The 19,929-nt window shown below is 46.4% G+C and overlaps 1 pseudogene; it reads right to left on the bottom strand.

Annotated features, from left to right (window-relative positions):
* Nucleotides 1-8,396: 8,396 nt before the first annotated feature.
* LOC136640437 (zinc finger protein ZFP2-like) lies at nt 8,397-19,909 on the bottom strand (annotated as a pseudogene).
* Nucleotides 19,910-19,929: the final 20 nt, after the last annotated feature.

Consider the following 19,929-nt stretch of genomic DNA (forward strand, 5'->3'; position numbering starts at 1 on the left):
CAGAGATACCCAGGAGTGGGTTGGTTGTTGGCAACCTTCAGTCTTGGAAGACTCTGGTATTGCGCTCTGAAAGGTGGTTCTGGAACAGCGTCTGGTGTGGCTGAAAAGGCCAATCCGGGAGTGACAATCGCTTCCACACCGGGTGCAAGTGCAGTCTGTCCCTGGTCTGTCTCCCTGGCTATGGGCCTTCCTTCTTTGCATCTTTGTCTCAGTCTGTTGGCCAAGTGTCTCTTCAAACTGGGAAAGGCCATGCTGCACAGCCTGTATCCGAGCGGGCCGCTCAGAGGCCAGGGTTTCCCACCCCTCGTATCTGGCATTCAGAGATGGGCTTCCCCTCAAACCTGGAAGTTCAGTATACAGCTCAAGCTGCCCGCACAGAATAGAAACCACAACACTGGAAAGAGCTTCAGTCAGAGCATGGATGACCCCATACTTTAAGGAATCCACACAAGGAGTTTCAGTACTGCTGGGTAATTAAATCACGAGTATTATAATATCAGTGAGAACCAACTTCAAAAATAGCTTCTCAAAAGAACAGTTGATTTACAGGAATATCGTATTAAATCTGATGAAACCATTAATTGCTGGTCTTCAATGTATTCAAAGAAAGAATATGTATGTCAGTATTGAGGAGAAATTAGGAATGTCCACTTAAACAAGGAGATAATAAAATGGTACTGAAATAACCAAGTTCTGCTGTGTTCTTCTCTATAAGCCTCTTTCCCTTCCTCAGAAGTTTCCATTGTAACTGCCCAATGATAGTGTCGGGCAGGAGATTTAGAATGGAGGAAAGGAGGTACTTCTTTATGCAGTACATATGTTGTCTGAGGGATTCATTGCCACAAGGGGTGGAGGTGGCCACTAAAGCCAGCAGGCTGATGACCACAAAGAGTGGGGTTCACTGTTGGAGCTTGGCAGTGATGGCCTTGCTGGGCCTCACCAACTCTGCTGAGCAGGGCTTTGCCACACCTGTGGGGGCAGTGCAGGTGTGATGGGTCAGCTGAGGTGATGGCTGGGAGCCCGGTTTGAGCTTGTGGGAAGGACTGGAGGAGGGATGAGAGAGGATGGAGTTGAGGGGAGACCAGCCAGAGGCAGAATGAGGAGCAGAGAAAGCCAGAGAGAAAAGGGAGGTGGGGAAGAGGCAGGGATGCGTGCGAGGGGTACGATGGTCCCACCTGCTACTGTCGCCTCTACCGGATCTTGTGAAAATGACCCCTGCAATGAAAAACCCTTCTCTCTGGTCTCTCATTTCTGAGCACAGCCCTCAGGAGTCCTTTAAATGGTAAGCTCCTCCTGGGGGTGGGGTGGGAGAGCCACAGGGAGCATTGGACATAATCAGAGAGGATACGTTTGCAGGAACATTAGAGCTGTGCTGGATCAGGGCCAGGCCTATCTAGTCCAGCTTCCTATATCTTACAGTGGCCCACCAGATGCCTGAATCTTGCAACTATTCCCTTGCGCCTAGAATGTTTGGGGTTGGACTAGATTACCTTGGAGGTCCCTTCCAACTCTATGATTCAATGTCAGAGATAGCCTCCTTCTGAAACCTTTGTTTCCCCAGCATCCAGGATTCAGAGGGATGCTCCTTCTGTATGTCTTGCTTCTGACCTTACTAACGGTGGTGGATCAGGGTAAAAACAAACAGGATGCCATCCCAGACACATGTACATGCCTGGTCTGGAGGCACACTGTAGGACTCTGAACCTCAATGGTCCCCCACTGAAAAATGAGCTGTATAAAAGGTTGTACAAACATTCAGTGCACAACACTGAAGGGAAACCAGAGGAAAATTCTCCCTTCCGAGAGCTTCAAAAGCTGCAAAAGCCTCACTAGATGTGATGCTTAAATGGACAGGAATTTGACCTGGCTTCTTTCCTTGCCACTGTACCCCCCCCCCCAGGCTGTACCTGCTGAATGTCTGTCTGCACTCAGGAGCCATGGCAGCAGCACCAAGGGGCCCCCCTCAATGTGATCCAGCTGCTTCATGTCCTGGGAGCCCATAAGAACATAACAGCCCCACTGGATCAGGCCATAGGCCCATCTAGTTCAGCTTCCTGTATCTCACAGCGGCCCACCAAATGCCCCAGGGAGCACACCAGATAACAAGAGACCTGCAAGGCTTCCTGGGAATTGTAGTTAAGAACATAAGAACAGCCCCACTGGATCAGGCCATAGGCCCATCTAGTCCAGCATCCTGTATCTCACAGCGGCCCACCAAATGCTCCAGGGAGCACACCAGATAACCCACCTGTCTCACCTGCACAGCCCTCTTGGTCTCCGTAGCCATCCCTGTAGCCAGTGGCATGCAGATGGGGGGGGGGCTAGGAGGCCACAGGTCCTGGGTGCCAAGCTACAGGGGCGGTGACAGAGGCCACTTCCAAATTTTTAAAATCTTGGTATTTTCAAATATACCATCATATATATATATATATATATATATATATATATATATATATATATATATATATATATATATATATATATATATATATAATTTGTTGTGTACTTTCATGCAGAATGCAATTAAACTGTATTGAAATAGCTTTATTCTATTAAATGTTATAGTCAAAAAAACAGAAAAGGAAAACACAACTGCCTTATGTAATAAAAAGTGAATTACACTGGGATTACCACTGGGAATAAAGAGCTTGTTGCAAGTATTTCAGAAAACCAAGCGTATTCTTCATAAATATTTTGCCTTCTGTATTACAACAAAACTGCTTTTGTATGTAGGAGAGACCACAAGCCCACTGCATACTTTCATGAGAGGCATTCCTTCCTGCCTGTGGCGTAGCTAAGAGGGTGCAGGGAGTAGCAGTCGCACCGGGCATCAAACTTTAGGGGGCCAACAGGATGAGCTTGGCACTAGTGACTAAAATTGTGAAAATCTTGGTATGTATGAATCGTGTTATATGTCATTGGAAAGGTAATTTATGCTGAATGCAATGAAACAAACTGCATTGGAATATCTCTATTCTATCAAAAGTTATGGCCAATTAACCAGAAAATGAACACACAACTGCCTTATGCAACAAAGAGTGAATTTTCTTAACTCAAAACTGACCTATGAAACTGATTGTTCTTAGAGGCAATGACATGTTATTATGTTACTGACATGTCGCAATGACATTTATCATGTTGCAGCATGAAACCAATAAGGTGTGAATATGAGTCAGCTCTCATTTCCATGTATCATAATACAGTTACCCCTGCTAACTGGATAATAAGGCACTTTTTCAATTGGTGCCCCTCTTATATGTAGCAAGGGAAGAATAACTATCACCCCAGCACAGTGTCTCTGACCAATAAAGGACATACTTTTTATTTATTTACTTAATTAAATTTGATTTTGTCTGGGGGTGGGCTAGAAATCTTTGACCCTGGGTAGCAGATAGATATGCCACTAACTGGGGGAAGGAAGCAGAGCAAGTGAGTGGTGAGCTGCTAGGGGGAGAAGGTGGTTTCTTCCCAATTGTCACTTTTTCAAAAGCCTGGGCGTGATGTCACTTCCTGTTGTGACATCACTTCTGGGGCAACATTTTGAGCTTGGCACCAGGCTACACGATCATTAGCTACGCCACTGCATCCTGCCTTGGTTTGGGTTATGATCTTAAACAGGGGTGCTCAATAGGTGGATCACGATCTACCGGTAGATCGCGAGGCAAAATGAGTAGATCGCGGAGTGCCAACCCCCCACTTCAGGTGCCTCTGGGAGGAAACGCCAGGAGTAAGGCCCATTGTACTCAATGGGGCTTACTCCCAGGTAAGCGTGGCTAGGATTGCAGCCTCACAGCCTAATCCTAGGCATGTCTACTCAGGAGTAAGTCCTGTTAGTGGGGCTCAAGGTACACCAACATACATTGTACACATAAATGTTATATGTTATGATGGCGCAAACATTGTAAAAAAAACTCTGGTAGATCTCCGGGCCTTGCTGGGTTTCAAAGTAGCTCTCGAGCCAAAAAAGTGTGAGCACCCCTGATCTTAAATGTTCACTACATATGTGAAACTTATTATATACAAGTTGAATAAAAGAAAATGTTCGCTCTCTGCGCTTCTTCTCTGGTCATTATTATTCATTTCATATCTTTTTTTTATTTTTTAATATAATGCTTTATTTATTTATTACAGATACAGGTAAGGAAAATTGGATGGACTTAGGGCTAGGACTATATAGGTTACACACGAGGGTGGTGGCCATCGATTACAACAAACATTAGTCCAAACGAAATTAATAATCAATACAAAAATTATCATATTCTTTAACCCAACTGGTTAATACTTTAACATTCCATATTTTTCCTCTAACCTTATCTATCCCATCATAAAAAAACACTTCAAACTTATACACTCTTCTTACCACTAAACTAGTCTCTAAAATAAAATCTTTCTTATCTGATTCTTAATTTCTAATATCACATCTAAAAAAGAAGTCTCCGATTATCATGGTATTACCTCCTTCAATATCTCTTATAACATGTTATACATCATTTTCCATAACTATCCAATCAAAAAAGGCTTCAAATTTTTACTTATAGACTCTTCTTACCACTAAACTAACCTCTAAAATACAATCTCTTATCTGATTCTTAATTTCTAATATCACATCTAAAAACAAATATCTCCAATTACAATAATATTATACTTCGCTTATCCACCGCATATTTATTAACCCAAAATACAGGTTTAATATTTTCTCCAAAATAAATTGACATCTATAATTTATTTTATTTACCTTCTTTTTTTATAAAATAACCCTTTTATTTGTCTTAATACCACTATATTTTACACAATACTTATATTCCAAAATTGCAGTTCCATCTAATTTATTTCATATATTTACCACTTTAATTTTCCCAATACTTATATTCCAAATTCCCTTTTCATCCACTTTAATTTAATCTAATTAATAAAATATTTATCTTAATACCACTTAATTTCCACAATATTTATATTTCAAATTTTCATTTACATCTATTTTAATTTAATATATTAAAAAAAATTCTATTTATTATTCAACCATTTCGCCCTTCTTCTTATTGTTTACTTTGTACTCTATCTTATTGGTGTTCCCTTTTAGTCCTCCTACTGGTTCTTCCACTTCTTCTTTTTCTTCTTAAGTCCCCCCCTCTGTTTTTCTTTCTTCTTTTTCATTCTGTTATTCTTGAATTCAATCCATAAATTCTTTCTCTTCTTGAGACAGCTTACTCTCTGAACATTTCGTCTTTTTTCTTCCTTAAGATTCCCAGTTATTATAACAATTGCTTCTTCCATCTCGTGTCCCATTTCAAAATACTCCTTTTTCTTTAACTTCACCTGACATCTGATCCATTCTTCAAAAATTTGTTTAACTTCACCTGACATCTGATCCATTCTTTTTTCTTCTCTATTGTTTATAATCTGTTCCTGTGAGTTTACAAGGGAGGAGCTTATTTGCCCAATTTGTTCAGAGAGTTCTCTGACTTGTTGCTCCATTTCTCTTCTAAAATCCATCAGAAAGTCCACCAACAAGGCCTGGCTTTCATGATCATCTTTTAGATTTTCAAAAGCCATTTTTATCAACACCAACTCGAGCCACTTCCTGCAGGGCTACTTTCTAATTTTGTCTCCAGGGCTACTTTCCAAATTTTTATATCCAAAAAAAGTCAATCAAATCCACAATCAACTTAGGTTAGTATGCCTTTAAATGACCAAAAGGAAAAAAAAAAATTCAAGCCTCTTGCTGAGAAACCGAAACCGAAACCAGCAGTGTCCAGACTTAAATAAAGGCTTTTTGCTGGGAAAATGAAGGTAGACTTTATTTCCTTCGTTGAAGATTACTTATTTATTTCTCTTCGGTACATACCATTAAAAAAAATATAATCTCGTACTTACTCCAGCAGGGGAAATACCAATTCACCTATTCCTCCCCTGGGTGGCTAATGGCCAGCGTGAATAATTTTGAATTATCTCCTCCTCCTCCAGACTTCTTACTTACAGTTCTCAGCAAAACTTTTTAAGGAGCCAAGTTCACTCACTCTTAATAGCTTTTTTCGCTGCGATGTTGTTGTATCTAGGCTGTGGGAGGAAGGGTTTTCAGCTCTCCGAGCTTCTCAAAGATGTCGCCCGGGATAGATATGCTTCAGCACAGAGCAAGACAGAGAGAAATCCTTGAAATTGCCTGTTTCTAAGGACCCCCCCCGTTCAAGCTCTCAGCTCTTCGTACCGTCTTCCTGGCACCGAAGCGTGCCTTAGTTGTTTAGGCACATGAAAACATATCAATTTCGCAGTCTCTTCAGGACCCCCAAAGTTCACTGCAACTTCGCTGAAAGTTAGCTCCGCCCCCCCTATTCATTTCATATCTTGACTATTGTTGAAAACAATTTTTTCATGGTGCCAAAAATTTATGGGCCCCGGGTGCCAAATGACCTTTGTGCACCACTGTTTAATACACGTCTGTTTCCTAATTGAGAGCTGCTGTTTCCTAATTGAGAGGGGCCCCATTCAGGGCAGAAGAACCGGCTCCTCTGAAGGCTCAGGGAAGGGGGTCAGAGCCGCTTTGTCCCTCTAACCAGGTGAAGGTGATGCTGCCTTCTTGGCTGCCTTTAGGTAGGGAGAGTGGGCGCTGTGATGGAGTGTGATGGGAATCGGGGCGGCCTGTGGGTGGAAGAATAGGCCTCTGAGAGTCCAACCAACAGGCCCAAGTGAAGCCATGTTCCCTGGGCTGGATGAGAAGCTCCTTTGTCGGCAGTTTTGCTCATTTGCAGGTGCAGTGCTGTAATTCCTAAATGGTGTAGGAACAGGTGGGTGGGTGTGGGAGGAGTAGACACCTGTGCAACTTCCAGCTGCCCTGCCCTGTTACACCCCCCCCCCTGCACAGAACTTACCTGCTCTGGCAGAGTTTTCTCCTTGGACAGCGCTACCAACTTACTACCAACTTTACAGCACATTTGTAACAGCCTGCAACAGCGAAGCACACACTCTGTTGATGCAGAGCCTGGTTAGGTCTGGGCCATTCGAGTGGTCTCCTTCTCAGGTCTCCACTGGTGGGAAGGGCCCTGGAACCTGTTCAACCCCTGTGGCTCCCTGCCTCCCCCTCAGGCAGAATAAAATGTGCCAGAGCCAGACTGCCTTCTCCTGCCCAAAGTTCCCCAACTGCACCCCACTCCCACCTACCAGTGGCCAAAGAGCACAAGCATACCTCCCATCGAGGAGGAGGGGGAAGAAAGCTGCTCCTTTTTCTTCACCTACTTGGAGCTCAGTGCACGGTCTCTTCCCTCAATGCCACTCCAGTTTAGCAGGGGGGCAACAAGCTGGGTGAGGGAAGGGGGTCAGGCTCCAGATCACCTATTACTGCATACCTGGTGCGCTTTGTGGGTGGGGAGAGGCAATCTGGACCTGGGACTTTTTGCTCCCCTTCTCTCGTCTCCCTCTCAGCAAGCTGGAAAAGGTTCATAGCCCTGATCAGAATCCTGAGAAATCTATGAAGCACAGGTGGGAACTTGAATCAGTTGACTTGAGTCTGTGTTGCAAAAATGTGTTTTTTGCTGAGTTCTGTACACTCAAGTCAGGATTGTCAATGACTCCGGCACTGACTTGAGACTGAGTCCAATGACTTGGCACTCAGTCCCCACATATACAGACTCAAGTCTGTCTGGGTCAGCTTGTTTACTTTTTTTGCAGCATGAAAGACCATCATTCAGACCAGGCAAGCAGCAGGGAAGTTCTAGCCAGGAGGAAGGGAAGGGTTACTGTTTTGGTTTTACATTGAGCAGGAGGCAGAGGGGGGAAGCGGAAGTGGGCTCTCTTGTCCAATGTAGGAACCAATGATCATTGGACAAAGTTTTTTTTCCCTGGACTTTTTGCCCAAAATGCTCTGGGCGACTCAGAAAGTCTGCCTGTTAGGACTCGATTTTGAGATGACTTAAAGGGGGTGGAGACTCGTGACTTGACTCAAGTCAAGCTGTGCTGAATTTGTCCTTCATTGCTATTAAGCCACCAGATGAGGGTGGCATCAGCAGCAGATTGTGAGGTATCAGAGGGGACAATGGGTGCCTTGCATCCCAAATCTTCTGCCACTGTTGTTTTCCCCTTTCTCTGCATTGCAACTAATGCTATAAACCTTAATCATGTTCACTCCTCCCCGTAGTCACTATTTTTCCTCAACAAAAAAATCCCAGAGTTGCAATCTCACCATGTAGGGAAGGTGCTCCACTCAAAGTGCTTTGCAAAACAGGAACTTTCTAATTTTATGCTTCATTTCTGAAGAGCTCTAGGCCTCATTTCCACCATTTCAAAAGGTAACTCTTATAACAGTGAAGCTATAGATCCCTGCCAAAGATATTCACATCACCTCGCCTCACCAGTGATTAAATTTACTCATACCAGTATAGCTCAAAATGTTTATTTCCCTTCAATTATTTTCAACTGAAGTTTAGCTGAGAAAATGACTATTACTTTGAACTCTGAAGTATAAGAGTGTCAACAATTCTCTGGAACTGACTATAAAGAGATTAGTCCATGCCTGGTTTATCAGTCCAGGGAAAAGCAACAGGGGTTCCAGACACCTTGAATGTGGCCCTCTGAGCTGTGCTGTAACATCCATAAGGTTCCTTGCCTTAGCAAAGGTGCATATAACTTTATTTTAAAGTTCTATGCACCATTGCAGGGATAGGGAAACCTTGTGGATTTGTGGGTTTTTACTAAAACCGATCTTTAGGTTTTTCCAGGAATGTGTTCTATTTGGTCAAATGCAAGTACACATTGTCAAAGTTTTTTCCACACTCTGAGCATTTATATAGTTTATCCTGTGTGTGTTCTTTGATGTTTAGTAAGGTGTGTACTATAGTTGAAACTTTTCCCACACTCTATGCATTTATATGGCTTCTCCCCTGTATGAGTTCTGTGATGTTCAGTCAGGGTTGTGCTCCGACTGAAGCTCTTTCCACACTCTGAGCAGGTATATGCTTTCTCTCCAGTGTGGATTTTTTGGTGGGAAGTCAGGTTTGACTTGTAAGTGAAGCTCTTTCCACATTCTAAACATTTAAATGGTTTCTCCCCTGTGTGGCTTCTTTGATGTGAAGTGAGGCTTGTGCTCAGAGTGAAACTCTCCCCACACTCAGAGCACTTATATGGCTTCTCTCCAGTGTGGATTCTCTGATGTGCAGTGAGGGTGGTGCTCTGATTGAAACTCTTTCCACACTCCAAGCACTTATATGGTTTTACAGCTGTGTGGGTTCGTTGATGTCCAATCAACGTTGAGCTCTGCGTGAAGCGTTTTCCACATTCCAAGCATTCAAATGGTTTCTCCCCAGTGTGGATTCTGTAATGTACATTTAAGCTTGTGATATTACCAAAGCTCTTTCCACACTCCAAGCAGCGATAGGGATTCTTTTCTTTATGGATTTTTTTGTGCAAGGCAAGGTCTGTGCTATAAGCAAATCTCTCTCCACACTTGGGGCATTTATATGGTTTCTCCCCCGTATGGATTCTTTCATGTGAAGCAAGAATTGCTCTCTCACTGAAGCTCTTTTCACATTTCAAGCAGCTATATGGTTTCATTGCTTTGTGGGTTCGTTGATGGGAAGTAAGACTTCTTCTGTGGCTGAAGCTCTTTCCACATTCAGGGCATTTATATGATTTCTCCTCTGTGTGGATTTTCTGATGTGATGCAAGGCAGGTGTGCTGGGTGAAGCTCTTTCCACACTCCAGGCATTTGTAGGGTTTCTCTCCTGTGTTGGCTTAGAGAGCAGAAGAAAAAAAATGATGGTATGGAAGAGATAGTAGCAGTTATCATTGTTCTGTAAAGTGCTGGGATGACTCACTAAAGCAGTAACACCAGAGAAAGCACTCTCCCCAAGTATGTCAACTGATCAACTATTAAGTATTGAGGTACGAAAAAGACACCCAGGGCCAGAAGTAAAAATGGAACCCAGAAGTGAGAAGAATGGACCTAAATGGCTACAGAATGTGAGAGGAACAGCAAGGGCAGGAGGTCTGGTCTAGAGGGTAGAGCCTCAGTTAGCCTCTGAGGCTAACATCAGATAAGATAAACATCAGAAGGTCGCCAGTTCGAGGACACCAGCAGCTCCCTGAATGGCTGAGAACAGTGAGACCTTGAAGCAGCTGACAAGCCAAACTGAGTGATTCCACCTGCTCTGGGTGTGAGCAAGAAGTGTCTTGGCTGCCCTCCATGAGAGAGATGGAGCTGCTTGTCAGCCTGCGTGGGAGAACCGGAGGCCAGAAGTGAGACCAAACCAGGAGGATCCATTCTGAAATGTTGTTGGTTCTTGAAAGAAAGAACCTCTATAATTGTAAAAATCCCCTTGAGGGATTTAGAAACGCCTGCCTATATAAACCGCCTTGAATAAAGTCATCCGATGACCAGAAAGGCGGTATATAAATACTGAGTTATTATTGTTATTCATACGCAAAGCTCAGTGCATGGAATACATATACTGAGAATGTCCATCAGGAATAAGAAATAAGTCTTCCTAACTGAACCAAGTTCCTTAACAATATAGTGAGCTAAGAAACTCCTGTGCCTCTCCTGGTGTCATTTAAAGACTTGTTGGGAGAGGAAGGGAAAAGGAGCTGTGGTGGTTTAGGAAGTGGCCCAGTTCTACATGTGTTTAGTGCAACTTACTAACCTACACTTTGAGTGCCAGGCCACTTTGGCTTCCTCCACTAGTGGAAGAGGGACAGATAATTCTTTGCTACAGACTTTACTGCCCTAGAAACAGAGTCACAGAACCTGCAAGAGTTTTTCAGTGATTTTCAACCACTGCACTCCAAACTCCTGGGAACTTTTCGCAACACACCGGTTGAAAAATTGGCGCTTCAAGGAAACACCACAAATTACCAGACAGAAAGGGGGTCAAATGTAGACATACCTGGTGATTTCTCCTCTTCATCCAAGTCCAGAAAAAATGGATCTTGTCCTCCTTCCAGCCAGGAAATGAGTTCAGGTTTGGGAACTATATTGGAAGAGAAAGAAAGACTAGTTTCTTCAGACTATGAACTATCCAGGCATTCCAAAGCAGCCTGCACAACCCTCTCCAATACCGAGAGGTAAACTCTATTCAGCCAGATAAAACACTCAGAACATGGACTGTCCAGTTACTGAACTGGTTATCACTGTCTGTGTTCAGGGATTCCATTCAGGCTCCTGGTATACAGATCCGGTTCTGCTTTATTTCACTGAGAAACAAATTCTATGATCCTGGTGGGATCAGGTTCTCTGCCTAAAGCTTCCAAAGTCCACTGTTCATCACACAGTAAAACAAACTCAAGATGGCACATTCAGGCTTGAGCCATTCCAGGTTGTTTCACGCATCTGCATCCTGCTTCAAAAGCAGGAAGTGGTTTCCAGTTTCAGCTCAATTAAAAGAAGGAATCCACAGTTAAGAACAAGATGACAACCTCTGCAAAAGCCACTTAAAGGAATAAAGTGCCCCAAACACTTATCCATAACTGTTTACAAGCCACGTGGAATGAGAAAGAGCCAAAAAGTTTTGTAACGGCTTACCCAGAGAGGCTACTATCCTGCAATTCAGCAGCATGACTTCCATGTATAACATTCGTTGGTCTGGATTCAGCAGAGCCCACTCGTCCTTCGTGAAATGCACGACCACCTCATCCAAAGTCACTACGCCCTGAAAGAGGAAAATAGTTGCTTTTCACAAAGAACTCCCCCGCACAGCACAGACACTTGTCCTCCTAAGAACAGCCCTGCTGGATCAGGCCATAGGTCCACCTAGTCCAGCTTCTTCTATCTCACAGCGGCCCACCAAATGCCCCAGGGAGCACACAAGACAACAAGAGACCCACATCCCAGTGCCATCCCTTGCATCTGAAGAAGAAAGTGTGTGTCTTTCTTCGGGAGACAAAGGCTGCAATCCTATTCATGCTTACATGGGAGTAAGTCCCATTGAATGCAGTGGGGCTTGCTTCCGAGTAGACAGATCAGAGTGTGTGGACAGTTGTAGAGCAGGTAGGTAAAATTTATCTGGTCATATCTTGTCAAATATTGCCCAGTATTTAAGACATCCATTTATTAGATCAAAGAACGGAGCCATTCACAAGAACTGAGCATCTTCTGGACCACTCTAAGGCCACCAAAAGGCCTGCAATGCTAATCCAGCCCCCTGAGCACTTGTGTGGACTGAGGAGGTTTCACACCTTCTGAAGTCAGCAGTTCTTCCAGCCAGAGCTGGAGGTGTTTGAGATAGTGCAAAGGTCCCCCTCTGGATGGGAACGAGGAGGGCCTAGAGGCAAAACACCAGAAAGGATGTGCACAGTGAACCTTGCTTCATAAAATGGATGGTCTCATCCACCTTGAAACAGGGACCTCAGTTCCCTAAAGGGGCCCAACTGAGGGGCCACTTTGCTGCCACCCCAGCAATCTTTCTGTGCAAGGGGATCAACTGAGTTCACATCCTTCTGAGTAGGAAGCTTTGATCATTTGCAGCTCCAGGACAGGAATATTCCTTCATGCCCCACAGAGAAAGGGGGTGGCCTCCACTGCGTATCTGATTCCCTGGTGATCTGTCGCTTACCTTCTTAGGAGCCATTTCTTCTCTTCCCACAAGAAGATATGAACTAGAAGGCAACACCGATGCCATTCCCCCAGCTGAAAGGCAAAGAAAGCAGATGGCAAGAAAGGGAGAAAAAGCAGGTGGAAATTTAACATTTAATTTCGTCAGAGAAGTTTCATCTGTCTTCATGTCAGCTTGACGGGCACTCGTTCTCACCCAAAAATGCCTGAGAGGGGTGGGCCTCACTGGAGGGTCATCTTCTCCCATTCTGACCCATCATGCTCCTGCAGAAAACCTTTCTTAGCCTACAGAGTCACCGTTTCTATCATATTTCTGCCTCACATCAACCTTCCACCTGCTGGTCTTGGACCAGTGTCCTTTCCTAGTAGCAATTTTTGAAAATTGTTGAAAAACTTGGGTTCTGCAGCTCTGTTTCTAGAGCAACTGCCTATGGTAATGAATTGCAGAAGAGGAAAAGGGACAGATAATTCATTACTACAGACAGTTTCCCTAGAAACAGAACCCAGAATAGTCTACCAGAAGCTAGAAGTGACATCACAAGAGGTGAAGACCATAAAGGTCAGTGTGCCATGAGAAGAAACATATTCAAAATCCCTGATCCATTGGATGCAAACTTCCCATCATGCAAAGCAGGGGCCAAATTAATTGAACACTGTGACCTGAAACAAAGAAGACAAGCAACAAAGAAGCTCCAGAGGGTCCTGGATGAAGCAGATTATCCGAATCCTTTTCAATCTGGCTTCAGACCAGGCTCTGAAGGTCATCTGCTGTCTGAAGGTCCTCTGAAGGACCTATGCAGAGGGCTGGACGAAGGGAGTGCATCCTCACTAGTTCTTTTGGACCTCTCAGCTTATTTCGACACTATCAACCATGGTGTCCTTCTGGGACAGTTGGCTGAGTTGGGGATTAGGGATACTGTCTTGCAGTGATTGCACTTCTTCTTGGCCAACAGAACCCAGATGGTGGTATTGGGGGACTTGTTCAGCACCCTGGCCCTTGGGGTGTAGGGTGCCACAGGGTTCTAAACTGTCCCCCACATTATTTAATATATTCACAAAAACGCTGGGAGAGGTCATTCAGGGATTTGGCATTGGGTGCCATCAGTATGTGGATGACACTCAGCTCCTTTCCACTAGATACCAGGGTGGCTGTCTGTCCTGGAGCCAGTTGGGATCTGGATGAAGGTGAACAAGCTGAAATTAAATCCTGACAACAGAGGTCCTCTTGGTTCAGAAATCCATGATGTGGGTGTTGAATTATTGCCCTGCTCTAAATGGGGTTGCACTCCCAGTGAAGGAGCAGGTTCGCAGCTTGGAGATTATCCTGGACTCACAGCTGCTGCTGGATGCCCAGGTGTTGACTGTGGCCAGGAGTGCCTTTGTCCAGCTTCAGCTGGTGCAACAGCTGCGGCCGTATCTATCGTAGTTGGATCTGGCCACAGTGGTCCATGCCATAGTGACATCAAGAATAATTACTTTAATGCGCTCTACATGAGGCTGCCCCTGAAGACAGTCCAGAAGTTACAGCTAGCATGGAATGCAGCAGCTCATGTAGTTGCTGGAGACAGCAGTTTGACTCTGTCATGCCGCTGCTCTGGCAGTTGCACTGCCTGCTGGTTCGTTTCCGGGTCCAATTCAAATTGCTGGTTTTGACCTTTAAAGCCCTAAATGACTGGTGACCAGCGTATTTGAGAGACCACCTTCTTCCGTACAATCCGGTCTATTCTCTGAGGTCATCAGAGGGGGCCCTATTGGTTGTGCCACCATTGAGAGAGGTTAGGGGGATGGCAGCCAGAAACAGGGCCTTCTCAGTGGCAATGCCTACTTTATGCAATTCCCTCCCCGTTGAGCTGAGGAGACCTTCCTCTTTATTAACTTTCCGGCAAGGCCTGAAGACATTTTTGTTTACGAAAGACTTTGAGGCCCTATAATGGCTGCTTTTTATGAATTTATTTAATGTTTTTCTTGGTACATTTTAATGCTGGTTGCTTTGCATTTTATATTGTCTGTTTTAACATTGTTTTTATAGTTTTTATCTATATTTTATTATTTTTGTATTATGTATTTTATTTACTGATTGTTAGCTGCCTTGGATGCCCTTCGGGGAGAACAGTAGATTACAAATCAATTAATCAAACAAACAAATGTTCAAAACACCTCTCAAAGCACAGCTCAAAACACCTCTCTCAGAGGGTGATTTATGGTGGGCAGGAGGGAGGGCAGAGAAACCTTAGCAATGCAGCTTAAATGGGGAGAGAGAGCCTCTTTGTAGAGAGATGGGGTTGGGTAGGTAATATTTTAGTTAAATATGCTAGGTCTATGAAGATTCGTGGGGGTGTGAGACGAACATCTGGTAAGATGGAGGGTGAAAGCACAGTTGACGGGCTCTGACTCAGGAATGAGGTGGGGGACACTTTACTGAATTCAGAGGGTCAGGGGGTTGGAGACAGAAATGGGCACAGGTAACGCGAATCTGGACGGATAACCTGGAAGCTGGTTTGAGTCTAGGGGATGCTCTGGTTCATTCCACCTCAAAGGTGTCCTTCAGGTTTGTGGCCTTGAGTGGCTCAAATAAATATTAAGTTAGATTAAACATCAAATGGTTAAAAGGGCTGTGAGTTTTAGAAGCAGCTCATTTCTGCCTTGTTTGTCCCAAGACACCAGGGATGCAGCAAACTAAGAAATGAGGCTGAGCATAGCTGAGAATCAGAATCAGGAGCTAGGCGATTTTTTTCCTAGCAGGTCCTTGGTGGAAATGAAGCATTTTTTCTTAAGTCACCTTTGTGTGTGTGTGTGTGGGGGGAGGGGGGGGGTCTTGCCATTTGTCTTTTCTATGCAGACCTCCAGGCTCCAACTTCTGGACAGCAGGCCTGGAAAAAGGAGTGAAAATCTACTAAATGCTGCATTTTTCTAATTGACAACCCATTCCATGGATTTTGCGTTAGTAGTTGATTAAATCAGGACTGTTTAGGCTTTTGTTATTTTTAGTTCTGTGTGTTCTCTCTTAGGGCTTTTATCTTTTGAAAACTTTGTTTCTCTAAATACTGCAAACTTTTTCAAATGAGTTTTTGGTGATGGGTATGGCTTGGGAGATTCAAGGACATGCTTAGCCTACAATCCAGATGCCTTAAATAAGACCTGAGTATTTTGGGAAATGTCTGTTGTATTCAGGCCCTTTTGCCTGGGGGGAGGATCAAGTAAGTTTGCAGATACTCAAGGGTGGTGGCTTTCATTACTGGCATGTTTGCATGATAAAGAGTTAGGAGGAGCCTTTAGGAGGGTTACAGCAGAGACTTGAGATGGGTGGGGAGGCAAAGCCTTCCCACTGGAGTCCTTCAAAAAGCACTGCCATCCTGTGCTTTTTGTGCATCCTTGCAAAATAACAGCTGTGTGGTGGTTTTCAAAGCACTTTGGGGGGGGGGGGAGGTTCTGCCTTCCCACCCACCACAAGTGCCTGGATTACAGGCAGAATTTTAGAGTGTCAGCAGATCAAGATACTGTGATGCCTGATCAGGGAAGTAGTTCTTACATCCTCCTCCTAAATGGAAGCTCTTGACAATTACGGGGGTGGAGTTGCCTAACCTGGCCTTTGTTACACTCCTTTACAGTGTAAAGCAAGGAGGATCCAAGAAAGAGCCAGGTATGCCAATCACAAGACTTATTTGAACAGGAAAGAGACACTTGGGATGTCCATGGATCTGATCCAGCACCTCCCCCACTTTCCATGGGGGAAATTCTTATTGTGATCAATAAACATATTCAGAATGTTTAGCCTCGGAAAGGATGGTCTTACCCAGAGAGGTCACAATCCTGTAATTCTCCAGCATGACTTCCTTGTACAGAGCCTTTTGGTCTGGATCCAGCAGCTCCCACTCCTCCTCCGTGAAATACACAACCACCTCCTCAAAGCACACCCAGTCCTGAGAGGAGAAGAAAATGTTGTCTCAACACAGAGAATGCCTTGACACAATTTTGCTCGCAAATGTACATGTTGAACGCTAGCAAAGAACAGAACACTGCATTAATTGGAAGGACTACTGTCTTCTGTAAAAGTGCAGTCTCACCCCTCCCTGTCCAAACATTTGCAGATGCCCACTGCAGATCACGGAGAAGCTCTTCCTACTCACATCTAAGAAGGGGCTTAGCAGTGAGGAGCCCTGACTTCTGGAAACTTGCATAGGTTTCCCACCTGTTCACAAGCATTCTGGCTCTCCACAGGTTGGATACCCCTGAGCAGGTGTAGACTGCTTGATACTTGCACTAGGTTTTCACCTCTAGTGACCCTGACAGAGTGCCAAGGCTCAGAGAAAAGCAGAGCTCTGTGGAGCAGCAAACAGGAATGTTGCACACAGGCACTGAAGGAGAAACGAAGCCACAGATTTGCTAGGCAGCCAATATCTGGCCAGGCAACAACCCTACATGGGGGCCCTGCTATGAGAAAACGTGTGGATCTTGTTGAAAGTACCAGTAGTTCAGTAGATGCCCAGTAGATGCCCAGTAACCAGGCAGGGCTACCAGACACCCTTGTAGGAGAGGCTGTCACTCACACAGGAGCATTCTTGTCTATAAAGCATGCAAGGTGAACAGAATCAATTGGCAACTCTGAGCTGGTGGACCAGCCAGCACCCCAACCTCTGCTACAAGTGAGGAGGAGCTGGATCCATTCAAGGGAGCATCTTTGGAGATCATGCAGCACCAGATAATTTGGGGGGGGGGATGTTATTTCAAGTCCTGTAACAAAGAACAAGGCACTCAAAAGTTATTCCTTCCACACCTCCACAATCATACTTCTCCTACCTGAGCAGACTTCATAGATGCTGCTTCCACTCCAGCCCAAGGAGGAGACCATCCAGAAGGTAGCAGGGATGCCATCCTGCCCACTGCAAGAGAGACAAAAAGGGGTGGGAATCTCATTATCCCTCAAACACAGCTGTAGTTCACTTCCTCCTGTAACCGGAAACAGGGCCTCTGAGAGGAATTTTATCAGTGGGTACTTTTATCTTTTGGGTCCCTTCCCAAAGAGGGAGGAGGTGAAACAGAGTGGGGGGTGGCCATGGGGTGGGCAGAACGGGGGCAACAGGCAGGGGGAAGTGGCAACAGCTGGAATAGTCTGGAGTGCAGGTCTACCAGTCATCCCAATGCAGAGCTCAGGTCTACCTGCCTGCCCAGCGTTGGCAGCAAGGGACAGTCATACGGAAAACCTAACCCAGTCTCTCTCTCAGTCTTGCTATATATTAAAATATAGCAAATCACTGCAGGAGACGAGGAGCATCGTACTCAGGGTCACACCAGGATGGAGAGTGTCCTGCGTGCCCCAACACTGGCTTCTGCAGCAGCTGTGTCCCGGAGCTCCTCTACGCTCCTTCATGGGAAGCAGATCCACAAGCCAAGGAGCTACTGCAGCAGGCCAGCTTCCTCCCAGATGTGACACTGTTAAGGACTGCATGCGTTCCTGGGCCTGGCCTGTATGACATGTGCCCACGGTAATGTCCCCAGCATCCCACATGGGCAGTGTGGTTAAAAGTCATAGAAGTCTGTGCAAGCGCTTGGTTTTAGAGGCAGGCTGCCTCTGATTGCCAGAAGCAGGAGGGCACCAGAACGCAGGTTGTGCCTGTTGTCTTGGGTGCTCCCTGGGCATTTGGTGGGCCACTCGGAGATGCAGAAAGCTGGACTAGATGGGCCTTTGGCCTGATCATAACTAGTGAGTCTGGGAGAGACTGGAAAATGTCTCTCAATTTGCCCTGCTAATTGGGTAAGAGGCACTTTTGCTAGTGGGTGCTCCTGCTAGTGGGTGCAGGGGGAGAGTAACTGGCCCTCCTCACCCCAGCAGTGTCTTTTCTGGTGGCTGCCTGCTGGTGTTCTTTTGCATCTTTTTTAGATTGTGAGCCCTTTTGGGACGGGGAGCCATTTGATTTTCTTTGTAAACCGCTTTGTGAACTTTTAGTTGAAAAGCGGTATATAAATACTGTTAATAATAATAATAATGACGATGATGATGATTCAGATTCCAGGTCATTTCTGGGCCCCTCCTTTGGCTCCAGTCCTGGGTGCCCTTTCTGGCCTGGGTACAAATTACCCCCTTTACCCCCTCTCCTAGGCCTTGACTGGAAACTCTCTTCCCATGTGCCCCACAGCCCTGGGACAAGCAGGATGAGGCCCACATCTCTTTATTTCCCCCACTCTGCCCCTTTTAACAGACTGCCTGGCTGCTCCCCCCTCCCCAACATCTTTCCTGGTCCACCAGAAGATGCACATTTGCCTCCATTTGGTTTCCCCCCAATGGCTCCAAGGGGGAAGAGCAGCTTGCACACTGTGGTGAGACTCCCCGCAAGACTTAGTGCTTTGCCCCCCTCCAGCTACACCACTGAGCGCACCAAACCGAAGCGGGAGCAGGATTTGCAAAAGAGAAGTTGGAGCCCTCTGAGTGGGGGGGGGGCCTTTGGAGAAGCTAAAGGGAGCAAGACGACCCCCCCCCCCTCACCAGGCAGACCTCTCAGCATGTGATTCACGACTCCTTCCACTGCAGGACGGCTCCGGGACGCGAGGACAGGGAGCGGCGGAGCCCCTGCGCGGTTCTGGGTTCAAGTCCTGCCCGCTCCTCTCGCGCACGACGGCCGGGCTGGGACGAAGCCCGCGCGCCCAGGAGAGGCTCCGGGGGACTCAGCAGCCGCGAGCTGAGCCTTTGCCTCTTGCAGCGCTCTGCCCAGCCGGGAGGGGTACGCAGGCACGGACTGGGAGGGGAGGGGAGGGGTGGGACGAGGGAGGGGGCGGCTGCCGGTCCTCGAGGCGGTGCGGACCGCCCTGGCTGGTCATAAGGAGGAGAACGAGGCTGCAATCCCGTCCACACTTACCCGGGAGTAAGCTCCAGAGACGAGCGTGGGGCTTGCTTCCGAGTAGACCTGCCCAGGCCTGGGCTCCGAGAGGCACCGAGATCTTGCGCCCAGTGGCGTAGCTGCAGGGGTGCGAAGCGCCAAGTGCTGCAGGGAGCCTCCCCCTGACCAGCCCCCGCTTGACATGAGAACCTAAGAAGAGCGCGCTGGATCAGGCCAAAGACCCACCTAGTCCAGCTTCCTGGATCTCACAGCGGCCCACCAGATGCCCCAGTGGGCACACAAGAGACCTGCGTCCTGGTGCCCTCCCCTGCAGCTGGCATTCTGACCATGATTCTCCCATGCAGCCCGCTTCTAAAGTCAGGAGGCTGCCGGATCCTGTGGCGAGGAGTTCCCCCGGCTGCGCCACTGCTCGCTCCAGCCCCGCTGCTGCCTTTGCTTCCCCCACCTGCGTGGTGCAAAGTCCTTTCCCCGGCGGAACAGCCCCGAGGTGGTCCCCCCCGCTGCCCGCGCAGCGCTGCCAGGCTCGGGCCCGCCGCGGGTCTCGCCCGTTCCCAGGCAGGC

The sequence above is a fragment of the Tiliqua scincoides genome, chromosome 2 (assembly GCF_035046505.1).
Source record: "Tiliqua scincoides isolate rTilSci1 chromosome 2, rTilSci1.hap2, whole genome shotgun sequence".
Taxonomy (NCBI): Eukaryota; Metazoa; Chordata; class Lepidosauria; order Squamata; family Scincidae; genus Tiliqua; species Tiliqua scincoides.